The sequence below is a fragment of the Pinus tabuliformis genome, chromosome 4_1, assembly GCF_031772625.1.
Source record: "Pinus tabuliformis cultivar Carrire ecotype Pingquan chromosome 4_1, CPIR1, whole genome shotgun sequence".
In the NCBI taxonomy this organism is placed as follows: Eukaryota; Viridiplantae; Streptophyta; class Pinopsida; order Pinales; family Pinaceae; genus Pinus; species Pinus tabuliformis.
In genome coordinates, this window is record NC_142303.1 from 725,065,938 (window position 1) to 725,091,126 (window position 25,189).

Sequence of the window (25,189 nt, forward strand, 5' to 3'; positions counted from 1 at the left end):
GCAAGGTAGAACTACACAACAAAGGTAAGGTGGAACTTTATCAGGGGAGGGTGGAACCATGATAAAACCCCCCTTAACACCCCTTAGGTAAAATCATGGGAGTACAACCCCATTTTATTTTTGATTAAATCATTGAATGTTGGTCATTGGATGGTGGGGCCAGAACTAAGATAGTGGACCTCCCCTTGCTATTGTCATAGGGGGGCTTCATTATTGAATACCTATCATTGATTTCCCCACTACACAATAACTGCTGATTATTGGTGGTATATATATCAATAATGCTTTATTATTTTAATTATAATATGTGTGAGGAGTGCATGGAGAGCTATGCCACTTTCTGAATAAGGGGGAGTTTTTTTGCAGTGATAGAGAAAATGCAGGCTGCCTCTCTAGTTAATGGGGTACGCCATTCAATTTGGGGAATCAAAATTTTTTACCTACTCCACTCCCTTAGTTAACCTTCCCACCCACACACTCTAGTTTCTTTATGAATTCCAAGTTGAACTCAAAATGATTCAAACAAATCAGTCCATAAAGACTTCTTTTTGTCTTAGGGCATTGTTCAAATTATTTCAAAAATTTTCCACATTAACGATTGTTTATGCATGATTTATATGATATGGATGGGATCTTCTGTGTAAAGGGAGGAGCATGAAGAAGATACATCCATACTTGTTCGCCATCCACACCTCCCACACAATTGTTCTTGCTAAAAAAGATGACACAATGAAAATTGCACCCTGTGTGGACATTGGAAAAGCTTCACAAAGATAATCTCCAGCATTTGGAGGATTAAATCAATATTTCCTCAAAATAAGACGCTTGAATACTTTTATGTTTCTTGCACCCTAGTGACATCCCCACACATTCAACCAGGAATATTCTACCTTGATTGAACTAAACTCTTTTTCAACTCCAAAAGATAAAGGCAATGCTTCTTCCCATTCCATCTCTCTTTCATCTACCTAATCGCTATATTTTCTCACATTATGGTTATGGAAAGGTTGTTGCATGTAGGGTTGTCTTTAAAATTTAAGGTTTAAATTAGAGTCTTTAATAGCCTACATTTTAATAGCGAAAAAAAAAGGTTGGAGCTATTTATAACTTAAGGAAGCTTAAAGAGTCAATATTTTTTAGAGCTATGTTTCTTTTCAAATAAGGGGAATTGTTTCCTACAATTTCTAAGAGAATCTAAGTTGCCTTTCCAGTTCTAGGGGTAAATCATTCAATTTACGGAAAGGTAAAGTTTTACATGCCACACTACCCTTAATGAACCTTCCCACCCACCTGCTCTAGTTTCTCCATGAACTGAAAGGAAAACATAAAATGCTTCAAACAAATTGGTCCATAAGGAACCTATTCCTAGGCTTAGCTTCACTTTATGCATCGCTTTTCAACCCTTACCTTTTAAAAGTGATCAATTTCCTTCTCCCCTCTATTGTTGCTCTTAAATATGTGATATAATAGAGATGTTTCGATGGATACCGACCCCTCATTTGATTAAGGAAGAGGAAAGCTAAATATTCCCCATGGCTTCGCCATTCATTCCATATCCATGATATTTAAACCTCCTACCCATAGATATACAAATGGAAAAGTATGGAATTGCGTTCTGGAGTAAAAATAACACTTCCCCACATGAGTAGTTGGGACCCTTTGAACCCGGTTAAAATCTGTTCTAAGAGAAACAAATCCTCTGTATTTTCAAAGGGATCTCAATAAGAAAGATTAGGAAAAAACAGATAAAGGCAAACACCTCCCTTCAACAATTTTTCTATGCTAGTTGTGCCAAATTACCCAATTCACATGGTATTTTCCTTCACAACTTGTTGTCTTATAGATTCATGAAATCTAGCTTCTATAGCACTACTGAGCACATTGGAGAGGAGGAACATGTACTTTATATTATGTGGTAGGCCTAAAGGGACTAGAATAGGACCATAATAGGAAACAAAACTCCTTCTGAAACCCCATCAAAATCACATCTTTTTGTTCAAAGAATGCTTCCAACGCTAGCAACATTGTGGTTCGCATATGAGTATTGACTCTCCATGTGGTTTCTTTTATAGCATAAATATTCAAAGGAGAATAACAAATAAGTAAACATGTGCTCTCTACTTGTATGTATGCATGCTTCAATTCCACCACCAAACTAGCCACACTGCCAACGAATGAGGTATTTCTATTAGATATGAGGAGGAGGTTCTAGCATTGTTGTAGGAGGTTTTGGCATGCTTGGGTAGAGCAGTAGTAATGTTAGGAAGAATAGTTTCAGTGTCAGTGCCAAAGCACTAACCAATAAAATGGCCATTTACAAAATTACCCTTTTGTCAATTTTAAAATGATTTGTTAGGCACTGACTAATAGAAAAATAGAAGTGTGATCCACCAGGGATATTATGTCCCACCTAAGTTCTCTAGGCTGATCAAAAAATGAGAAATTAAAATTTTGAAATTTATTAAACTTTTTTAATAATATAAGGAAAGGCATGGAATGAAAATTCTGAAAATTTTGGTTATGCACATGAAACTTGCCCAAATTAATAGGGTGTAAATAAAGTGTGACCATGAGGGAAAAGATATAGTCCCTAGTAGAGACATGAACTAATAAAGATATAGTGGCAAGTCACTTTTTTATGCTCATTGAATATAAAAAATCTGTAATCAACATAAAGATGTCCCAAGATATTAGAGTATATATTATTTCTTAAAACATAATGATCACAGTAGGAATATACCCCAAAATTTAGTAGACAAATGTATAAACATGAAATGAAGATATACCTAAAAACTTTTAGATTTAAAAGAAACAAATAGATAATGGGAAGTTACTTTTTATATTTGTTAAATATACATAATCTACAATCAACATAAGGATATTGGAGGAAATTACACTAACTATTTTATATTAAATATTGATGAAGTCTAGCACAAAATTTAGTCGACATATGTATAAACATGAAATTGTCATATAGAAATGAGTGTACACCGGTGTACACCTAGACATTCCTAACTCAAAAATGCCTATTCATTATATATATTCGCCTTAAATGTGAGCTATTAGGCATGGTCCCTCATGCTCATGGTTTCACCAAAAGTATGGCAAGTTTTCATAAGTAATTCTCATCCTTATGAAACATTGACATAGATTTGGAAGAGCCATAAGCAACATAACCACTACTAGGAAAATACCCTCTAGCAAAGGTTTCTTTTGGAAAACTCTATAAAAATAACCCAAAAATTTGTTTTTAGTGGAGGTCATTAGCGAAGATGCGTAGGCAAATGTTTTAGTGGATGTTTTTTAATGATGTGTACATAGTATACTAATGCACTAGTGCTTTACTACACCTGTACACACCAATGCTTAACAACATATGGTGCACTATGTCAGAGTTATTTTTTATAAATATGAAAAATAATGGTGCATTAGGTACATAATGAGCACCAATGTGTATACTGCTCAATAAACACCATAAAATGTTTAAATTTAAAAAGTTGTCGGTCATAAAAATCATTTTTCCCAGTTCAATGCTATACACTCACGAGCCCCTGGTGGATAAACAAAATGGTGCACTATTGTGGGGTTTTAAATTTAAAAATGGTGATGTGATTATTATATTATATGCACCGATGTCGTTAATTGAACTAAGGTGATAATGTTTAATATAAAATGGTGCACAGTTGCGGGATTATTTTTATACAAATAAAAACATTAGTGTTCTACATATATAAGGTACATCGGTATGTATAGTATTTGTTAGCACCAGACAAGCATTAAATTTAAAAAAAAAATGCAGCTTGTAAAAATCATTTTCACCATCTCAGTGTTATACTCACATAAAGCACTGAAGATTTGGCCTTTTACAAAACCCCCAATGAGTAAAAACATGGTGCATTGGGGTAAGTATTTTAATTTAAAAAACTTTGGTATGTTACTCATATAATAAGCATTAGCCCCGTTAATAAAATTGTACATCTCGATGCTTAATAGACATTGGTGCACTTTTATAGCGCTATTTTTTTATTAACGATGCGCTAAGTAACTCTACAGCACCGGTGTGTATACTACCCGATAGCATTAGACATGTGTAGATTGAAAAAAATGTCGGTAGTAAAATTAATTTTCACCATTCCGGTGCTATACTTTGATAAAGCGTCGGCGCTTTGACCTTTTCATAATGCTTCGGTGTGTATACAACATGCTGGACTATTGTAGGGTTTTTAATTTAAAAATATTGTTCCGCTAGGTGAAAATGGAGCATCGGTGCATATAATACTCGATAGCATTGGACAAAGATTAAATTTAAAAAAATGATAGTCATAAAATTCATTTTCACCATTTCGGTGCTATAGTTCCACAAAGCACTGACATTATTCATTTTTTGACATGCCCCGGTGCATAAATAACATGGTGCATCATGGTAGGGTTTTTAATTTAAAATATCACGATGCACTTCATAAATACTCCAGATCAATTATTGGTTACTTGAGCACACTGGAACAGGGTTAAATAAAAAAAACTTACTAGTCATAAGATTAATTTTCACCATTTGCAGTGTTGTAGAGCTCTAAAGCACTAGTGCAACTTTTGTCTTTGTCAAGTGACCTGCCATCGATGCCTCCCCTGCTTTCCATTCTTCAATCTCTTGCTCACTAGATGCCTTTAGAATTTTTTCAAATGATGGTGATTTTTTTTTTTTTATTTATGTTGAACCCATGATTCCCTGACGAATAAATGTCCAGGTAATGTCTTTTTTTCACTGCACTGCAAGTCTATGTCTATTTCTATGTCTATGCCCATGCCTATGTATAGGGTGCATCACAAATCCATGTGTAATGTTAATATACCATTAATGACTCGGTGCATATGGTAAATGGAAATGCATCAGGCCTTGATGTTCCATGAAACACCACTTCAAAAGTTATAATTTTTACGATGATGCATCTGGTAAAAGTAACTTCTGGTGCATTTATTCTTTCTGAACATACCCCTTAATATTAAAAAACTACAACTTTGTGTGTTCATTAACATGAACACTATGGTGCAAACATAGTTTTCAATCAAATGAGAATTATTTCCTCAAAATGACAACTCTAGCCAAAAGTCCAAAAAAACCATGAAAAAATAGCCCAAAAAATGAAAAGTGTTGATGCTGCATCAACACTTTTTTTTAGGGATGAATTTTCAACATTTTTTTGTAAGCTTGGGGAGACTACATCTTCATCATGTCCAATATATCTCCTTGATCAGGGTGGGGAATTGAACCTATGACTTCACGTCAAAGAGTTCCTTAACGAGCACCTCATCACTGTAGGACTAAGTGTAGGACTAACCGCACGTAGCTACTCTTGCCCCTGGCCTGTGCCCATTGGGCACTATGGGGGTGGAGGCATTTTTAATTTCTTTTGCGTATCTTTTTTTTATTTTTTTAATGGGGACATTTTCTTTAAAATGTATTTTTTTTTTTTACTTTTTATTTATTTAATTTATTTTATATATTTTAATGTTTATCTTTAATTTTTTTTTAAATTGTGGACATTTTTTTTAATTTATAAATTTTTTGAGTGTTTTTTTTTGCATTCTTTTAATTAATTAATTTTATTTTATATTATATGACATCGTTGATTAAATTTAATTTATGCTTGCAAATAAAGCTGAATTTTGAGAACTATCGATTGGTTATACTTGTAATGTTTTGACTTTGAGATTTTATGATAATAATAAACATTCAATTATTGTTCTTGGATGTTTAACCTTCATATTATCTTATTTTCTCTTTAATTTTTATGTGAATCATTATTTTTTGATATCATAGTCATAAAATATGTCATTTTTTAAAATTTCTTTTGTTAAAATTTTCCCATAAAACTCATTCATTTGACGTGTCAGTTTTAACAAAAAAGTCTCAAAATATGTATTTTTGTTATTATATCTCTATTGAAAATGTGTATTTTTTGCTCAAACGTTTAAAATTATTGTTTTTTTGGTGACAATTATTTAATGTTCACTGAAATAAATTAACAATACATATATATATGGAAAATCCTAACTTTAAAATATTGTTTTTTTTTCTTTCTTTTTTCTTTTTTCCTTTTTTTATAACTATGTTAAAACACAAAGAATTTGTTGCAAAAAAAATGAAAAAGAAAAGAAAAACACACAAACATGAAAAACACTTAAAAGATAAATATCTCAGGGAAGAAAAGATGACTACAAAAAATTTTCATTTTAAAAAATAATTGTCCACACTTAATACATTAAAAAATTTGAAGTGTCAAAAGTAAGCCCCCTAGGAAGAAGGTTTGATGTTGCATCAACACTTTTTGAACTCAATATTAAAATCACTACCATTTAAAAATAAACATGCATATGAAAATTTAAAGTCACAAAAATATGGTTAAGCAAGGTGTAAGATAAATATCTCAAGGAAGAAAAGATGACTACTTCAAAAAAATTTCATTTAAAAAAAATAATTGTCCACACTTAATACATTAAAAAATTTGAAGTGTCAAAAGTAAGCCCCCTAGGAAGAAGGTTTGATGTTGCATCAACACTTTTCGAACTCAATATTAAAATCAATACCATTTAAAAATAAATGTGCATATGAAAATTTAAAGTCACAAAAATATGGTAAAAAAAGGCGTAAGATAAATATCTCAGGGAAGAAAAGATGACTACTTCAAAAAAATTTCATTTTAAAAAAATAATTGTCCACACTTAATACATTAAAAATTTGAAGTGTCAAAAGTAAGCCCCCTAGGAAGAAGGTTTGATGTTGATTCAACACTTTTCGAACTCAATATTAAAATCACTACCATTTAAAAATGAATTTTCATATGAAAATTTAAAGTCTCAAAAATATGGTAAAAAAAGGTGTATTTTGAATCAACACTTCACAAAATCAGATGATTTTTGGCTACCTCTAAAATGTGAGAAGTTTGTTCAGTAGTTGTTTGATAAGAAACTTTGTTTGCAATGTGTTGATGTAAAATTAACACAATGTTGTGAAATTTTATTCCAATGCACCACAACGAAAAATAAAAATAACTAATTTTATAAATGCATGTGAACTGAAAGTGTTGTGTCAAGTCATTGTATGCACCATTTTCGATGCATTTTGTTTTTTTGGTGCACCGTTGCCGGTATGTTATTGTTTTTTTGGCACAACAAGGTTGAATTTTTTTAATCGAAAGTTATATATCCATATTTATAAACACGTTTCTCATTTAATAGAAGAAAATTATGTTTTATGTATGACGCTGATGTATTTTATATGTCAATCATGTAGAGACATAAGAGGAGAGAGCACCAAGAGAGAAGAGTTAACCAGTACAATATGGTACAAGAGTGAGAGGAATGAGAGAAGGAGAGGGATTTGTACCCTCAAACTATTACCATAGTGACACAAGGCCTATTGAGGGATTTATGCCTCATTAAGTACTATGAGGAGGTTACATCCCTGAAGGGAAACTCTAGGTTGTTGGCACAATTAAACTGTCGATGGGATATTCACTGATAAGCTTTTTGTGTCAGTCTTGACATGTGGTATGAGCCCACCGAGGAGGATTGTTATTTTAACACTGGCCTATCAAGGATTGCCCATGGCGTTGCAATAGAGATTCAACTTGTTCACTCTCAGAGATATGTTGGGGATCATGTAGTTTCTCCAACATATTTTCAGGTGTCAGGTGGACAACTACAAATTTCTTCTTTTGGTGCAAAGGAGGTTAGGTGCCTCTCCCTATTAGTGAATACCATTGAATAGTCTATTCATGATCGAAGCACACAAGTTGACCACTTTTGTCTTATGTTGATTCTTTAGTGCAAAGGCTAAGATGTATTAGATGGTCTGTATGTTTTTTGTGATAGTTTTGTATGGCTTTAGATAGATTTCATGCAATGATACATAGGAGGGTGAACTTCCCTTTTGCTTTAAAGCTATTTTATTGATTTGTTGAGAGGTTTATGGAGACAAGGCCTATTTTTTAACATTTCCCTCCTAGGATGATGACTGAGGTGTGGATGCACATGTGAGGTAAGATGACATCCAAGAGGAGCCAGTCGAAGTATCCAACTAGGATTTCCACAGACACATTGAGGCTACTGGACAGTAAGGTTGACCACTTGTTCGTCTTGGTTCTGTGTCCTTATATGGGGATATATTGGTAATGGTGTTACAATATCCTCTTCACACAAAATGAGCCATGACATGATAGAGATAAGATTAGTTTTTTCATTAAAATAATATAGTTTTAATTTATTTTCTTAATTAATTAGAATAAAAATTATTCTATCACGTTCTTTAACTTGTTTTATCAATTTGTTTAATGAAAATTTCTAATTCTTGCTGTGTACTATATATTTTGTAGACATTGGCACATTCATTTGGGACATGAATCCTCCCCCATCGAGTGCAAATGCAGAGATGGATGAGGCCACAGAGGGTGAGGGATGTCTTGATCATATGAAAATACCCATGGGCATGCGACCACACTGTAGGCCAGATATTAGATTCAAGATGGAGTTGTGCGACTGAATATCTAGAGTTTTGGTTGAGGTAGGAGTCCACTAGATGATGTCTCGAGAAATTGGTGTATATCCTAGGCTCCTATAGCTCTGGACAGATTTTTCGTGTCATATAATAAGTCTTATGCATCATATTTCCAAAGTTATCGGGTTTATACTAGAATTGAGGAGGGATGGCCATGCAACCAATACACAATCTTCACCTTGTTCTACCCCATTGTATCATGATCATCGTGGTGGTGATCCTTATGGTAGTGCTCCACCTTCTTGGGATCGCCATGCATCAAATATGTACTCTTCAACTAGACATACTACCCCATCGGATGATGATCAAGGTGGTGATCCTTCTTGTAGTACCCCACCTCCTCCTCGTTCACCTCATGATCCACTGCCTCATGTTTCGCCTTCGAGAGAATACCAACCAACTCCTCTTCCACTGCATAGTTTGACTCTTGAGGCAATTGACCATCCTTCATATTCTCCTACAAATGAGGATGCCACTACCATCATTGTGTCAGACATTTTATAACAATTATTTGACTTGTTTCTCTCTCTCTCTCTCTCTCTCTCTCTCTCTCTCTCTCTCTCTCTCTCTCTCTCTCTCTCTCTCTCTCTCTCTCTCTCTCTCTCTCTCACACACACACACACACACACACACACTATATATATATATATGGTGCATTTGTTTTGTTCATGTTGATGTGTGTATGTTAGGTCATATTAGATATGTTCATTTAATGTGCTTGCAGATGGATGTGTATGTTATTTCAATTATTTGAGAATATGAGATGTATATTTGAGGATGTCTGTGGTGATTATATTAGACAATAATTATGTTTTTCTTGGATGTGATCATGGTGATGATGTCCAATTAGATTATTAGATTTGTAGGCTAGCTAATGACATTTATATGTTCTAGAGGTGTATATAATTAGATCATGTTATTGAATTTGAATGTTACTTTAGATGATGTTTATGTTTGTTAGATGGTTATCATCATGATGTTTATTTTTATGAAATAACATTTATTAGAGATTATGTATGGTGAAATTATATCAAAATTTTATATATGAAATTGCATGCAAAATGAATTGCTTTAAATAAAATTCAAGCATATTTTCATAATTAATAAGTTTAATATGGTTGAAACTATAATTGTAAAATTACCATAATTAATTTTGTATTGCGTAGATAGTTTGGTGAATTCATGAGGATGGGTTACACTTTTGGGCTAAATGTGACGATGACATTTCAAGTTTTTCCTCTTTTATAAATTGAAGCCCTCAAAATTCATATAACCACTATGAATTTTGATTAAGAGTAAAATGAAAAATTGTGGAGAATTATTTTGTTGTCTTAATGATATTTTTTGCAAAAGTATTTAGTGTTGTATAATATGTGAATTTTCCATTAAATTACATGCTTTTCCTTACGGATTTCCACACATCTTAAGAGGTATGTGTGTGTTCACATAATTTAACTTATTCTAAAATTTCTAATTTTTAATATATATATATATATATATAGTAAAATGAAAAATTGTGGAGAATTATTTTTTTGTCTTAATGATATTTTTTGCAAAAGCATTTAGTGTTGTATAATATGTGATTTTTCCATTAAATGAAATTATTTTCCTTACAAATTTCCACACATCTTGAGAGGTATGCGTGTGTTCACATAATATAAATTATTCTAAAATGTGTAATTTTCAATGTGTGTGTGTATGTGTGTGTGTGATCTACACAGAGAACGCCACATTTTTTATATTAATTTTTTTTTAATGCAAAACTATATTTTTTATTATTTTTCGAAGTTGGAGAAGTAATATTTCAATTTCATTTTGTACACATATGTGTCCACATAAGGTTTTTTTCAAATATTAAGATAATTTAAAAAACCAAGAGTAAACTTTTGAAGAGGACTCGTAAACAAAGATAGTGGTATTTTTGGAATTTTTTTGTTGTGTATATTTTACAATATTGATTTTTCATTCAAACTCTTTAAAATTGTTGAAAAAGATTTCAAGCATTATGTTTAAAAGAAATTAGATGAAAAATATCATATGAATTAAAAAATGTTGAAATCATATGCCATTGGATAAAGGATTCCTTCATGAATCCAACATGATAAACTCTGCCACCTAAGGAAAAAATTTTCCCTAAGTCCTCTAGGGTACAAAATGGTGTTGTGGGAAATTTTGTAGAAAAGGAGCTAAAATTTTGGATTTTAGGACTTCAGAGGTTTGATGAAGCACTTAAAATGCCTAATTGAGTCTTTAAATTTCAAATTTGAACATCTCGATCAAGGGTTTTGTAAACCCTCAATTAATCCATATATGTGCTTAATAGAGGCTTGATCCAGCACTATGGATCGATCGAGCTATACAACTCGATCACGTATTTATAAAAAAAAGTTGAATGATCTAAAATTTAAGTTTTTACCACATTTTGAAATTCCAAATTTTATTATAATTTTTGTTATTATGTCAAGTAGAAACCTTATTAAATTTAATATTAATATATTTAAATGTTAATACTAAATTTATTAATTTTGAATTAAAATAATTTATTATTAATTTTAATATAATATTAAATTTGTTATACTATAATATATGCTATCACAACCACATTAATTAATTTGGTTGATATATGTCATAGGCATAAAAAGAAAAGTGATTAACACAAAAGGATTCATACAAGCTGAATTAATATGTTAATTTTATTTATCCTATTTTTTTTATAAATCCAACATAATAAAATATATAATATTTTTAAAATCTTGAAGTAATCAAAACCTAAAGATGCCTTTAAATAATTAAAACCTAAACAATTTCAATTGGAACACATGAAGTGCTCTATGTATCTTTTATGGAGGTAACCATGCTACATGTCATTTTGTCGCATTACGAAGATGACCATTGATTTGGATCTTTTGCTATCCATAAATGTGTTCCAGGGCATTCCACTACAAACTTAGATTCCAAACTATCCTAAAGAAAGCGGAATGACTGTATCACATGGTTTAAAACCCAATTTTTGGCTTCCTGTGTAGTTCCCTAGTCAATCTTTGTGCATACACAGAAAATTCCATTAGAAACAACGTATAAGTGTGCTCTGTCTTACACTGTGACCTACACACCTAACTTAACAGATGTAAAAATAAAAAGTTAAATCTAGAATTATTGTTGGTCGTATTTATCTCAAATAACAAGCTTTGAATATGTCCCTATCTAGCCCTGATCCCTCCCATCATGGAGCTACTCCCTCCCTTTGTGAAATCCCTATCCCACCATTAGTGGGTCTCATCCCTTGGAAAATGGATCCCAAACTTCCCCTCCTTGGCCTATAAATCTAACCCAAGTCTGAGGATTGATAAGGACTATTGGAAATAGGCTTATGTTGTAGGAATAAGGTTGGAAGGTTATTCAATGAAGGAGAGGGTTGGAGATTGTGGGAAGGGAGTTGTAACATCTATGCCTTAAGGTTGTAAGACTATTCTCCATTTTATTAATATAAAGTAAAGTGTTCTTTCTTTACTATATATTTTTTGATACAATTTGTCAGATTCCTTAATCACCTACATAGATTTGGATTACATATTGATCAGTTTATGATACATTATTTGGTTAATTAGTTCATATCTCCTTCAAGACATCATGGAGAAGTTATGGGGAGTGATGGGAAGATATCTAAAGCATCAAGGAGAAGTAGATGGCCGAAATCTATCAAGGGGACTTCATCAGGTATTTCGATTAAATGGTAGGTGACCTCTATCATAGTATTTGTTCGAGTTAATCATTTTCTAGAGAAAGGTAGCAGTTCCTACTTGTTTGTTACTAGACTTCTCTGAGGTCCAAGGATATCTATCTTTTGCGCAAGAGGGATAAGACCACACAATAAGATGGAACATTAATATTTTGGAAAATTTCAGATAATATTTCCATGGAAAATTGTCATTTTCTCTCTAGGTGAATGCACAAACACATTTGAAATCTTTCATTTTAAATATGTATTATATATAAAAAATATTATTGTACGACATCAAAATAAAATAAAAAATTTAATATATTTAAACATAATATTTTAATTATCAAATTATTTTTGAATATTTTAAATATATAGGAGAGAGAGTGGGAGAGAAGTGTAAGAGAGAGAAAAGGGGACACATGGATGGAGAGAGGGAGACAAGGAGAGAGTATCAAAGAAAGAGTGGGATCTCGAGAGATGGAGTTGGACAAAAAGATAGGGAAAGAAGAAGTTAAGGACATATAGAGAGAGAAATGTGGAGAGAGAGAGAGGGAGTGACAAGGGAGAGATGGGGAGAGTGTGTGTATGTTTGGGGGTGAGTTAGAAAGAGAATGAAGGAGATATGGAGAGAAGAGGGAGAGATAATGAGGGAGGGAGGGAGATTTTCAACAAAGTTATATGGTGAATCTTGAGAGAGTGTGTGAGTGACGAGGGGGAGAGACATGGGGAGGTGAGCGAGAAAGGAAGAGAGAGAGAATACTTGAGAGGGAGGGAGAGAGATATATGGATCTGGAAGGGGAGAGAGAGAGGGAGGTAATAATAAATACATAAAAGAGAGAGAAAGGTAGAGAGAGATAGAGGGAGTGACAAGGGAGATGGAGAGAGAGGGAGTGACAATGGAGATGGAGAGAGAGGGAGTGACAAGGGAGATGGAGAGTGAGGGAGTGACAATGGAGATGGAGAGAGAGGGAGAGAGGAGAGTAGGAAGGAGGAGAGATAAAATGGGAGATAGAGGATGAGAAAGGGAAGAGAGAGAGAGATAGGGAGAGGGAGAGGGAATAAGATATAAATATATATGGAGAAGCAACGTGTATGCTTGCAGGATGATATAGAGAGATGAATAAGGAGAGACAAAGAGAGATAGAGATATAGATGGAAGGGGGAGAGAGGGAAGAAGAGAGAGAAAAAGGGAGTGAGGAAGAGATAGATAGATATGAAGAGAGAAATCATGTGTGTCTTGGGGGTGACATAGTGAGACAAAGAAGGAGAGATGGAGGGAGATATCGATATAGGTGGATGGGGGAGAGAAAGGGAAGAAAATTTCTTACACTAGATGCATTGATTTTAGTCTACACATGTTTATTTCTAATCCTATTTGACTTCTTAGATTAGAGTCATTAATTTATGGGTGGATTATGATTTCTAATTATATTTCGTTTCTTGCATTAGATGCATTAATTTCATTAAAGATGTTAATTTATGATATTGTTTGATTGAGCTTGGATTAGATGCATTAATTTTAGTGTAGATATTGATTCCTAATCCTATTTGGTTTCTACCACTAGATGCATTTATTTCAATGTAGATGTTGATTTTTAATCCTGTTTGATTTCTTGTAGCATTAGATGCATTTATTCCATTGTCGATTTTGATTTCAAATCCTATTTTATTATTTGCATTGATTTTAGTGTAGATGTCCATTCCTCATCCTATTTGATTGCTTGTATTTGATGCATTTATTTTAGTGAAGATGTTGATTTCTAATTTGATGTAACTAGATATATGATGTACATTAATTTCAAGGTAACTAGTTTAACATTTTGCATTTATTTCAGTGTAAGAACAAAAAATTATTGATCATGTGCATTATCACTAAGCTTTTGTAGATAACCTCAAACAAAATCAAATCAAATAAAACTTGTATTTGTAACTTTTACTTCTCCGCATATTTTAAAATTGAATATAACTTATTTCAATCATATTTGAGTTTTTAAATTTTGAATAAAACTTATTTCCATCACAAGGAATTGATTGAAATACTTGATACTCGTATATTTACAGAAGTTGATAACATTATATAAAATTATAGAAATGTTGTCATATATATATATATATATATATATATATATATATATATATATTTACCTATATATTATATTTCAATACGATTGACTTATATCATGCTATGACTAAGCTCTTGTAGATAATCTCAAAATAAATAATACTTAATAAAACATTTTTTTGTTTACCAAACATCTTTTAAAATTGAATAAAACTTATTTCAATCCTATTTGTGGTTTCTAATTGAACCTTGAGTTAAGAAATTGATTGAAATACTTAAAAATGTTTTGCATGAAATGGTATATGGGTGGGTCACTAAAGTTTCCATATATATATATATATGGATGACTTTATAATTAAACTAATTGATTTTTAACACTGAATTGTAATAACATACATGTTGATTTCACTAAAAGGCACTTTCTACAAGCCAATATGAAGCATAATTAAAATTCTTTCCATGTTTGATATTAAATTAATACATTATATATTTTAGTTCATTTTAAGTATCAAAGTGACTTGCATCATAATTTAAGGTTCTACTTATTTTTTTAGTTTATGAAACTAGAAATCAAAATTGAACATATATTTTACTAATACAAGTTATAGAATATAGATTTGTTTTTAAATTAGCGAAATAGTTTTAATCGATCCATAAACTTAAAAAATTAATGATAATCCTTAAACAAGATTAGTACAAATCCATAAACTGAAATAGTGAATAGATGTATTAATAGACTATCCATATGAAAATATATACAAATTACAAACATCATAGACTTCCTAAGCTAGCTTTAACTTCCAGCCAAAATCACCTAAGGCTTAACCGAGGATGGCATAAGGACACAAGGGCCTGGTTAAACTATTGGGAGATCAATGAGAATGATGCTTTGCAAAACATAAATAACATTAAAGATATTGTTACTTCTAAGTTCAAAGAAAAATTGTGGTGTGAGAAAGATTTAGCATCTAAAAGAAAATTAAGTTATTATAAGAAGGTTATCAACCCCACCCTTGAAGATCAAAAGTATCTCTCTATTCTAACTAGCTCAAAAAAGAAAATTAATATAGCAAAGATTAGAACGAATTCTCATGAGCTCCATAGTGAGACTGGCCGCTGGGTAGTTCCTAAAACGCCATGGATGGAAAGGATCTGCCATATTTGTGAGAATAAGAGCATCGAGGATGAAAACCACTTCCTCTTAGAGTGCCCCGCATACAACCACATTAGATCTCAATTTCACAACTTTTGTTACAATACTGACCTTTCTAGCCTTTTACAATGCCAAAATTATAGTGAACTCGGGAGGCTTCTCTCCAAGCTTTTTGAGCATCGGAATAAAATCTTAAATCAAAATAAATAATTTTTCTTTTTAGGTCCGATAGATCATTATTTGGTCTCAGTGGACGCTAACAACCATCATCATCATCATCATGAACTTCCATAAATTGTCCATGTATGAAAATATACAAAGTTTGTATCACATGTGAATGTGCCCTATGAAATAAGCTTGGAAATATACAAAATACGACACAAGACATACCACAAAAGATCCTATGTGAGTTCCACTGCACAAAGTAAGTGTCCATAGGCTGGTGCAACAATATCACACATTCAAATTCAAACTAATTACATAATTATTTCAAAAAAAATAAAAAACATGGAAATAAATGATTTTGAACCACATTTTTAATTACATATACATGAATCTACTAAGCTCAATTGAGCCCAAATACAATTTAGATAGGATGGGGATACGATGAATATGAGTTTGGTGCTCCCTTAGCTATGGCTCAATGATTGGGGCCTACATCGATGGACCCACATCATCAATGCCTCTAAACCCAACATCCCACTCATGTCTCCACATAACAATGACATCAACGACACTTTGCATATGGCCATGTGGACACAATGGCAAGGATAAATTATAATTAGTCTACAAATTAACTAGCATATTTGTGTAATTTAAAAAAAGAAGTTAAAATCTTAGGAATAAAATACTTTACCTCTAATATTGGTCCATGTCATTGTACATAGAGACTCTCCTCCACATTAGGGAACATATGAGGTGGAGGTGGAGGAGAATCCATGGAAACATGCTTTGGTTGAGGATGGTTGGGTTGCTCAACTTCCCCATCAGATAACCTCATAAGTGCATCCATGTAGTTGGGTTGTGTCTACATGTTATCATGAGCTTATTAATATAAATTCAATCTAATACGAACTATAAATTAATATAAATAATTATGCATAATTTCACAATAAAAGTAAGAAATCTTGTATATATATATATATATATATATATATATATATATATATATATATATATATACATGGTCTATGTCACGTAGGCCATGCACCCTCCAAGTGCCATGAATTACATCACGATACATACATGTATATGTCAAAATATGGTCAAAGATTAAACTCGAGAGGAACACATCATCATATAATGGCATTAGAGGTCATCAGGCAATGCTAGTGGTCTCCTAATATCTCCATGTAATGCAATACACCATTGGCTAATGACATCTGCATATTGTCTGAAATAGTCTCCATAGTCTCGCCATCGATCTTGGATAGCTGCACTAGATTTGTTGGTAATACCGAGCTTCGAGATGGTAGTGGAAAGAATCTCATAGGTGGTGGTCCATGCCTAAGGTCTCTATGAGCCCCATCATGTTCATCCGTACGTCCAAGGTTGGGACCATAATTACAAGATCTGGTATCAGTGTAATCTAGTCTCATATGTTACAAAAACTCTGCCTATAAATGCTTGGAAAAATAAATGGTGACCTGGTCATGTTGGGGGAACTTGCCTCAAGCTCCAATGAATATATCATACACAAAATGGTTTTCATGAATATTCCTAAAATATTTTAGTGGATTCGGACCTCTATGTCTAGAAAGGTCATTTGAAGGGATGTCGAACAACTCCCCACAAACATCAATTTCCTTAGTGGCCTCTTTCACCAACTCCCAAGTATCTGGGCCTCTAACCTCATGCCTCCTAATATTCTGTATGGACTGTAGGCAATGGCTATGTAGGTTCGACCTCTTGGATGTCTCAATTGAACTATTGATTCTATCCAACATCAACGAAAATTCAAGACAAGTGGTGAATTTGCAGGGATATTACATATCTCTTCTATGGTCCATGTATCACAGGCCGTAACATCCTCCAATGTGATATGAGATATAAGATCATCCCACAAAAGGATTCACGATGAACTTCGATCTCCAGCATCGTCCTGTTGAGGACCTGCAAAACATAAACATAATTTAACATATATAATTAACAAACTAGAAGTATAATAAGATATACATTAAATTCAAACACATCAGCTAAAGAAAATTTAAAAATTAAAGACAATTTGAAGACATAAACACATAAAGTTTAAAGAGGATTTAAAAATGTAGGAGGTGTACCTGAAATAGGAAAAGAGGGTCTACTAGAGGTAGCATGATCATGAACAGAGATATTAGCACTGCCTCTCACACTCCAACTAGCGTCGGAAGCAAGATCTACAACTGGAACGTGAATTCTTGATGGGCTACGTGATCTATCATGAGCCTGACCATGTATAATAGAACTCCTCACACTGGGATGGCCTACAATTGGGGTGCATATATGGGATGCAACCACATATTACATATAATACATATAAACCAATACAAGGAAAAAATGTTGACTTATAAAGAATTTTGACAAAAATACCATTTCTAAACATAGGAAAAATAGTCTAGCCGGAAGTCCTAAACTTTAGAGTCCATTTTCTGATAATTTATCAACCAAACCATTGAGTTCCATGTAAATGTAATCGAAATAAGTGATCAAATCTACCTTCACACTTTTCTTGTTTCTAAATAATGCATTTTATTCATAGTGCATAAATATGTAAATATATATGTAAAAACTTGAAAAAACCATATTTACAAAAGTAATAAAATTTCATGCCAACCAAATACTCTAATATACTTTAAGTTCTTAATGTTTGACTTTAACATAAGAGATGTACTAGGTGCAAGCACATGAAGACAATGTTTCTTGTACAACACACTACATAATGAAACAATATGGTACAAATTAAAAAATAGTCTAAATGTTTTTATTCACTAGACCAAATGCACTTTTCATGATGGATTTAATGTATCTATCAATGATGCATTGTTGAAACATGAACTTATATATATATATATATATATATATATATATATATATATATAATTTTTCTATGTTAAATGTTATAGTTATATTATGTTATAGTTATGCACAATACATGTTACACTATGCTATGTTATGTGTGTGTGTGTGTGTATATATATATATATATATATATATATATATATATATATATATATATATATATATATATATATATATATATATATATATATATATATATATATATATATATATATATATATGATGTTATAGTTACAATAGTTAAATTATATATCTAACTTTATATATTATGTTATGAACTTTCTAGTCATATATATATACAAAATGTTAAATAATTATAGAACAATGTTATGTTAAATAATTATAAAACTATGTTATGTTATGTTATGTTATGTTATATATATGTATATGTATATATATATATATATATATATATATAGAGAGAGAGAGAGAGAGAGAGAGAGAGAGAGAGAGAGAGAGAGAGAGAGAGTTAAATATTATATATAATTAAGTTAAATGTTTTGTTATGTACAGTGACATGATGTTATATAGTTTTTAGTTTAATATATATAAAACCATTTTTTTAGATTTTTAACATTAAAGATTACTATTTTATTTTAAAATTAGAATTGTACTATATTTATTATAAAAAACATATTTAAAATATAAATTAATTTAAATTTAAAATCATAAAACAAAATAAAATAAATTTTCTTATTTTATAAATACAGATTCACTATGAGAAACCATATTCATCATGTCAACCTCAAGCTCATAATTTATTTATTTATTAGTTATAGTTTTGTTGTTTTATCTTTTGGAGTTTTTTGGGGGTACATTTTCAATCAAATTTGTTAGAAATTTAAAATGCATTTTAAATAAAAAAACTAAAAAATTAAAAATTAAAAAAAAAAAAAAAAAATTAAAAATTAAAAAAAAAAAAATTAAAAAATTGAAAATTTGTTTCACAAAATTCCTATAGAAAAACTTTGCAACCTAAAATAATTAGAAAAAATGTTTTTACCATTCAAAATAGAAAATATGTATTTAATAAATGAAATATTGCAAGTAAAAAAAAAAAATTGAAACCTGTGTTATAGTTATTTTGGTAGTTTCGAAGTGTTTTCTAGGTTGTTTTGAAGTGTTTTTTTAATTTATTTTTTTAGGATTTTTTTTGTGGTTTTATAAGTTGTTTTGAAGGTTTTTTTTCATGGTTTTTTGTGGTGTTCTTGATTGGTTTTGGGATTTTATAAGCTCTTTTGAAGGGTGTTTTTGTGGTTTTCATGGTTTCTGTATGTTTTTTTTTTACTTAATTGGTTTTCATATTTTTTCTACATGGTTGTTTTATTTTTTAAATTAATTTGTTTAATTTTAAAAAAAGAAAATAATAAGACAAAAAAGTATAGAATGGCTACCTTCGATTGAGCCTTGGGGACTTTGGCAGGGTTGTTGGCAAGATTGATCAAAATACTCCATGCTTCAATTGCTCTATCAAGCTCCAATACTCTGGGTTGAACTACTGTTACACTCTTGATCGAGCTCTGAAACTACTTTCGATTTGTGCAAATGGCATGCGCAAATCGCAAGAGTGGTATTAAAAAGAACGGCTCGATTGAGTGCTTAAATGGATCGATTAAGTGATCATTTTTCCACCCAAACATGCCCTCTCTCACCAAAAAGTGTAACCTAGCTCCGTGATTTCACCTAATTCATACATATTCATTCTAACTAAATTCTTATTCAAACATGGGATATGAGCAACATAGTCCCTGCCTATAGAAAACATAGAAAAAAAGAAAAAAAAAATTATAAAACATGTCTAAAATATAGTCACTACAAAGAAAAATAAATTTTACACAATTAAACTGTACAAACCTCTAAACAAAACTACCTTCTAAGTCATAGTCAAGTGTAGAAATTAGAAAATTGTCACCTATACTTATAACACAAGAGTTATATCTAATTAATCTTTGCAATTGATTCTCAAAACGTACATTGTGATATGTAATCATTACATAAAAATTTCAAAATATTTATAATAAAATTAAAATATATAATTGATTGGTCTATAAAATCAACTATAAATAATAAAAAAAGGTGTTCATAAAATATTGGATTACAAAAATAACATTACGGTTAATTTGGTTTTATAAATTTAATAAATTAAATTTTAATAATAATAATAATTATAAATGAAGCGTCATTAAAAAAATATATTATTAATTATAATTATTGTTTAAAATATAACTTTTAAATTAATATGCATTTTAAATTTTTATTTTTATTTTTAAATTCTTAATATTTAAATGAATAAATAGGAAAATGCAATCAATAAACTCTTATCAATAATATTTATTTAAAAAATATAAAAATAATATTTTAAGTTTAATTATAAAATTAAATCTATTGTTAAATTTAGAAAACTTAAGTAATTTTTTATAATTAATTTATATTTAATATAACTTAAAAATATTTATTTTAATAAAATTTAATTTATCACTAAAGTTATGAGAGTTTCAAGTAATTTAAATTTAATATTTATAGTAACTCTTAACAATTTAAATTTAAATTTAATATCTTACCAATTATATAAAATGCCAACAAGACGAATAAAAAATAAGATAATTACCATGGGATCTATTAGCATGAAATATTATTAGATGTCATCATGATGATGATGCCTTGTTAAATTATTAGATCTTTTTACTGGCTAATGATGTTTATATGTGCTAGAGGGGTATATAATTAGATGACGTTAGTGAATTTGAATGGGTATTTTAGATTATGTTTATGTTTTTTAGATGATTATCACTGTGATCATTTATTTTTATGAAAGGATATATATTTATTATACATTTTATAATGGTGAACTTATATCCAAATTTTATATATGAAATTACATGCAAAAATAATTTCTTTAAGTACAAGATGCAAATATATTTTTGTAAATAACAAAGTTTAATATGGTTGAAAGTATTATTGTAAAGTTACAATAAATATTTTTCTATTGTGTAGACAGTTTAAACATATTCATTATAACTAAATTCATTTTCAAAAAACAATTACCTCTGAATAAATGTTATTTTTATTGTACTATTTACTCTTTTTTAATAGGCTCTTTTACCCTAAAAATTATTATTATAAAAAGTTATGATCTCCAATCATAACCATTCTATTGGCCCTAAAATTTTATGGATGCAAGTCTTCCTATCTTTGTTATTATTTTCATTATTTCATAAGTTGATTGCTATCAAAATTTCAAAGTATTTCATTAATTGTGGTTTTAGTCAACATTAGGGGCATAATTTTAATATTTCCAAAATGAATGGTAAAAGTATGTAAACCTAGAAACAAATAGTTGAAAACCAAATTATCACAAATTCCAAATTAAGCTTATCACAAACTTAGAATTAAACAAATATGTTAAAATTTTAATTTTTAAATTATAAATTACAGAAATGGAAATACTTAGTTTTAAGTGTAAAAATGTTTCCACTAGAAAAAAATGTGTAAAAACATTTGTGAATCTTACCAATTATATAATATGCCAAGAAGGGAAATAGAAAACAATATAACTAGTGAAAAAAGAAAACAAAAACATATGACACTAATACAAATGATGAGATAACACAAGTACATATCACTCTCCATTATCATCACCCTAATTATCTTCCTCACTTGGCATGACAACACCGTTGTTCTAAAAAATATGTTCTCATCTAGTCTCATTTTTTAATGTGAACCACCATTGTCCAACACATTTGGGTTAAAAAAACCCATCTGTTGTGTTTAGGGAAAACTTAAGGTTCCCTAGCTTCATGCACATCTTTCTAGAGTTGATAGATATCATCCCACTATCATGATCTTCATTTACATTATTATGATCAAAGGTGTCCCACCACTTACACCTAACAATAACACATTGGAACAAAGAGAATTCCACTTCAATGATCTCTTATACCTTTTCAACGTAACCTAAAATCCCTTGTATTAGATTTTGATCAGGGTGGCTAGAATGACTAGATTGGTCGAACTCGACTTCCATCCCACAATATTATGTCATGTGTCCATCATCGACTTCCTCCATGAAAAAAGGAGGTCCATATGCCCACAAATATGGGAAGAAAATGCACCTATAAAAAAAGTGAAAAACTCATAATGTCATGTGTCTAATAACCCTAACATAATTAAGATATAAAATATAGATGTTACAATTCAAAGGTGCATTAATGTCATGTGTCTAATAAACCCAACATAATTAAAATATAAAATATAGATGTTACAATTCAAAGGTGTAGTACGAATTTAAAAATGTACAAAACGAGATTATTACCCAGTTGCAACACTCAATTCCTATGTTTAGCACATCTTCTTCAACACGTGGGTAATGACCAAATGCACCTTATTTCTCTCTTGCTTGATCAACAACCCAACTATTGGGGCATATCAATGGCATATTTTCTTTTAAATGATTAGGATATGGCACACTTATACCATTAAACTATCTAAATTTTTTCCTGTCACTATCCCGTTTCCTCTTCTTTTGTTTGTGCAATACAACCCATGACTATGTCGCTTCCGAATTGTAAATAATGAATTTTTTTATGGCTTCAATTTTTAAATTCACTAATGAAATGAAATTGACATATATAGTACATATGATATCAAAATATACATTATGAAGTTCAGTGTGAATAGTTACTATCTAGAAATTTGACAAATCATAAATCACTTACTCTTTATCACACACATTTTTCCATTCATTTTTAGAAGCTCCCATTCTCTTTTTTCTTAATCCATTTTGTCATCCCAAATCACCACACCTGGTGTGTTTTTGATCTGTGTGATGTAGTCATAGGCATAGTAAAAATATTCATACAATATGTACCCCTCTGCCATAGATCCCTCAGGTTTTTCCCTTTGTCGAACAAAACCTTTCAATTTCTTCATGTACCTCTCTAAAAAGAACATTTGACAACAAGAAACCACACCAACTAATTCAATCTCATCTACTAGGTGAAATATAAGATGAACCTACAAGTCCATGAAACTCGTCAACAATTCCTTCTCAAACATACAAACAATCTCACTTATCTCTTGATTCAGCCATGGAATGCTAGCCATATGAATCTCCTTTGCTGTGATCCAAAGTACAAATACAGATAATTTAGATATGACACATTGTAGGCCTTGGGGGAAGTAATGGTTCACATACGCACACACAAGCAAAGGATAATGACATCGCAATGTAAAAACAAAAAAACAAAAATTAATTATATTTTATCTCATGGCATAAAAATAATAACAAATAATATAATCATGTTTTGGACATACGTACTCTTAGAAGGTTCAAATGTCATGTGATTTTAACCACCACATGTTAGGCCCCCGTACTACTAGTGTAACCCCTTATTAGTACACCCCCTTATTATATTGTTGTACCAATGTAGTCTCCATAAAAGCCCAGTATTGTTATTATTGTGCCCCATAGAAGCCCACTATTGTTATTATTGTGCCCTTACATTATTATTGTTATGTTGGCTCTGATTATATTTTGACCCCTTAGACTCCTATATATAGAAAGGAGGTCTTGTCATTTGTATCATCCAAGAATTGTTCATTTATGTAATGTAAAGGAGGTTGCCCCCTCAAAGAGGCTGAATTCTAAGGCGTTGATCTATCTTTTCTATCTTTTTGTGAGGTGGTTTCATAACATTTGGTATCAGAGCTTTAGATTTTAGGGTTTTGCTGCTCCAAATAGGTCATCGTGGTATTTTCGCTATAACTTTTTTTCTGCGACATTTCAGAAACAAAAAAAAACCATTTGAGATGAAAACGCACTAAACCTCGCATCCAAATTTTAGATCTTTTCGCTATATTTGCGGAGATATGATCTGAGGAAGTTGGTCTTTTTGCAGACTCCTGAATTACATTCCAAGCAGGTGAACTAGGGAAAATCATCATAACTTTCTCTCTAAGCATCAAATTGAAATTTTGTAAGAAGGTACAGAAAGAGGACAGACTGTAGTTTCTTGTATATATTTTTCAGAGCCAAAGGTCAAAAAAGTGACATGTGGCATGTCGTACAACTTCGCTCTACTGAACTAGTCTATAATCGGGTCACTTTGGGAGATTTGGCATAACTCTTCCTTGGAGAATCCAATTTGCATCAGACTAGTGGCATTAGAAAGACGCCGCATAGGGCTACTGCAGGTCACAATTTCAGAACTAGAAGAACTAAAATTACAGAGTTATAGTCATTTCAAGATTGAGCTCCTAAAATCAAGAAAACACAATATGAGGATGTTTGATGGCAAGGATCTTGTAAATTGGATACTTCAGATGAAGCAATATTTTGATATACATGGTGTACCACTATTACAAAAGGTATGTATTGCATCTTCATATTTAGAACTGGATCAATTTTTATGGTATAAAGGGCTTTGTTCTCGTAAACAGCTTGTTACATGGTCAATTTTCATGGAGGAAATGATAGCACATTATGAGGATACAAAGAGCAACACCTTCTTTAGAGCAACACCACAACAATTGGAAATAATAAAAGGGCTTTGTTACATAGTGGAAAGTAAAATTATGGCAACAAGGAAGTCTACCCCTCACAACTATAAAGACGGAAGTGTTGTTTCTCTTAGCCTTCCACAA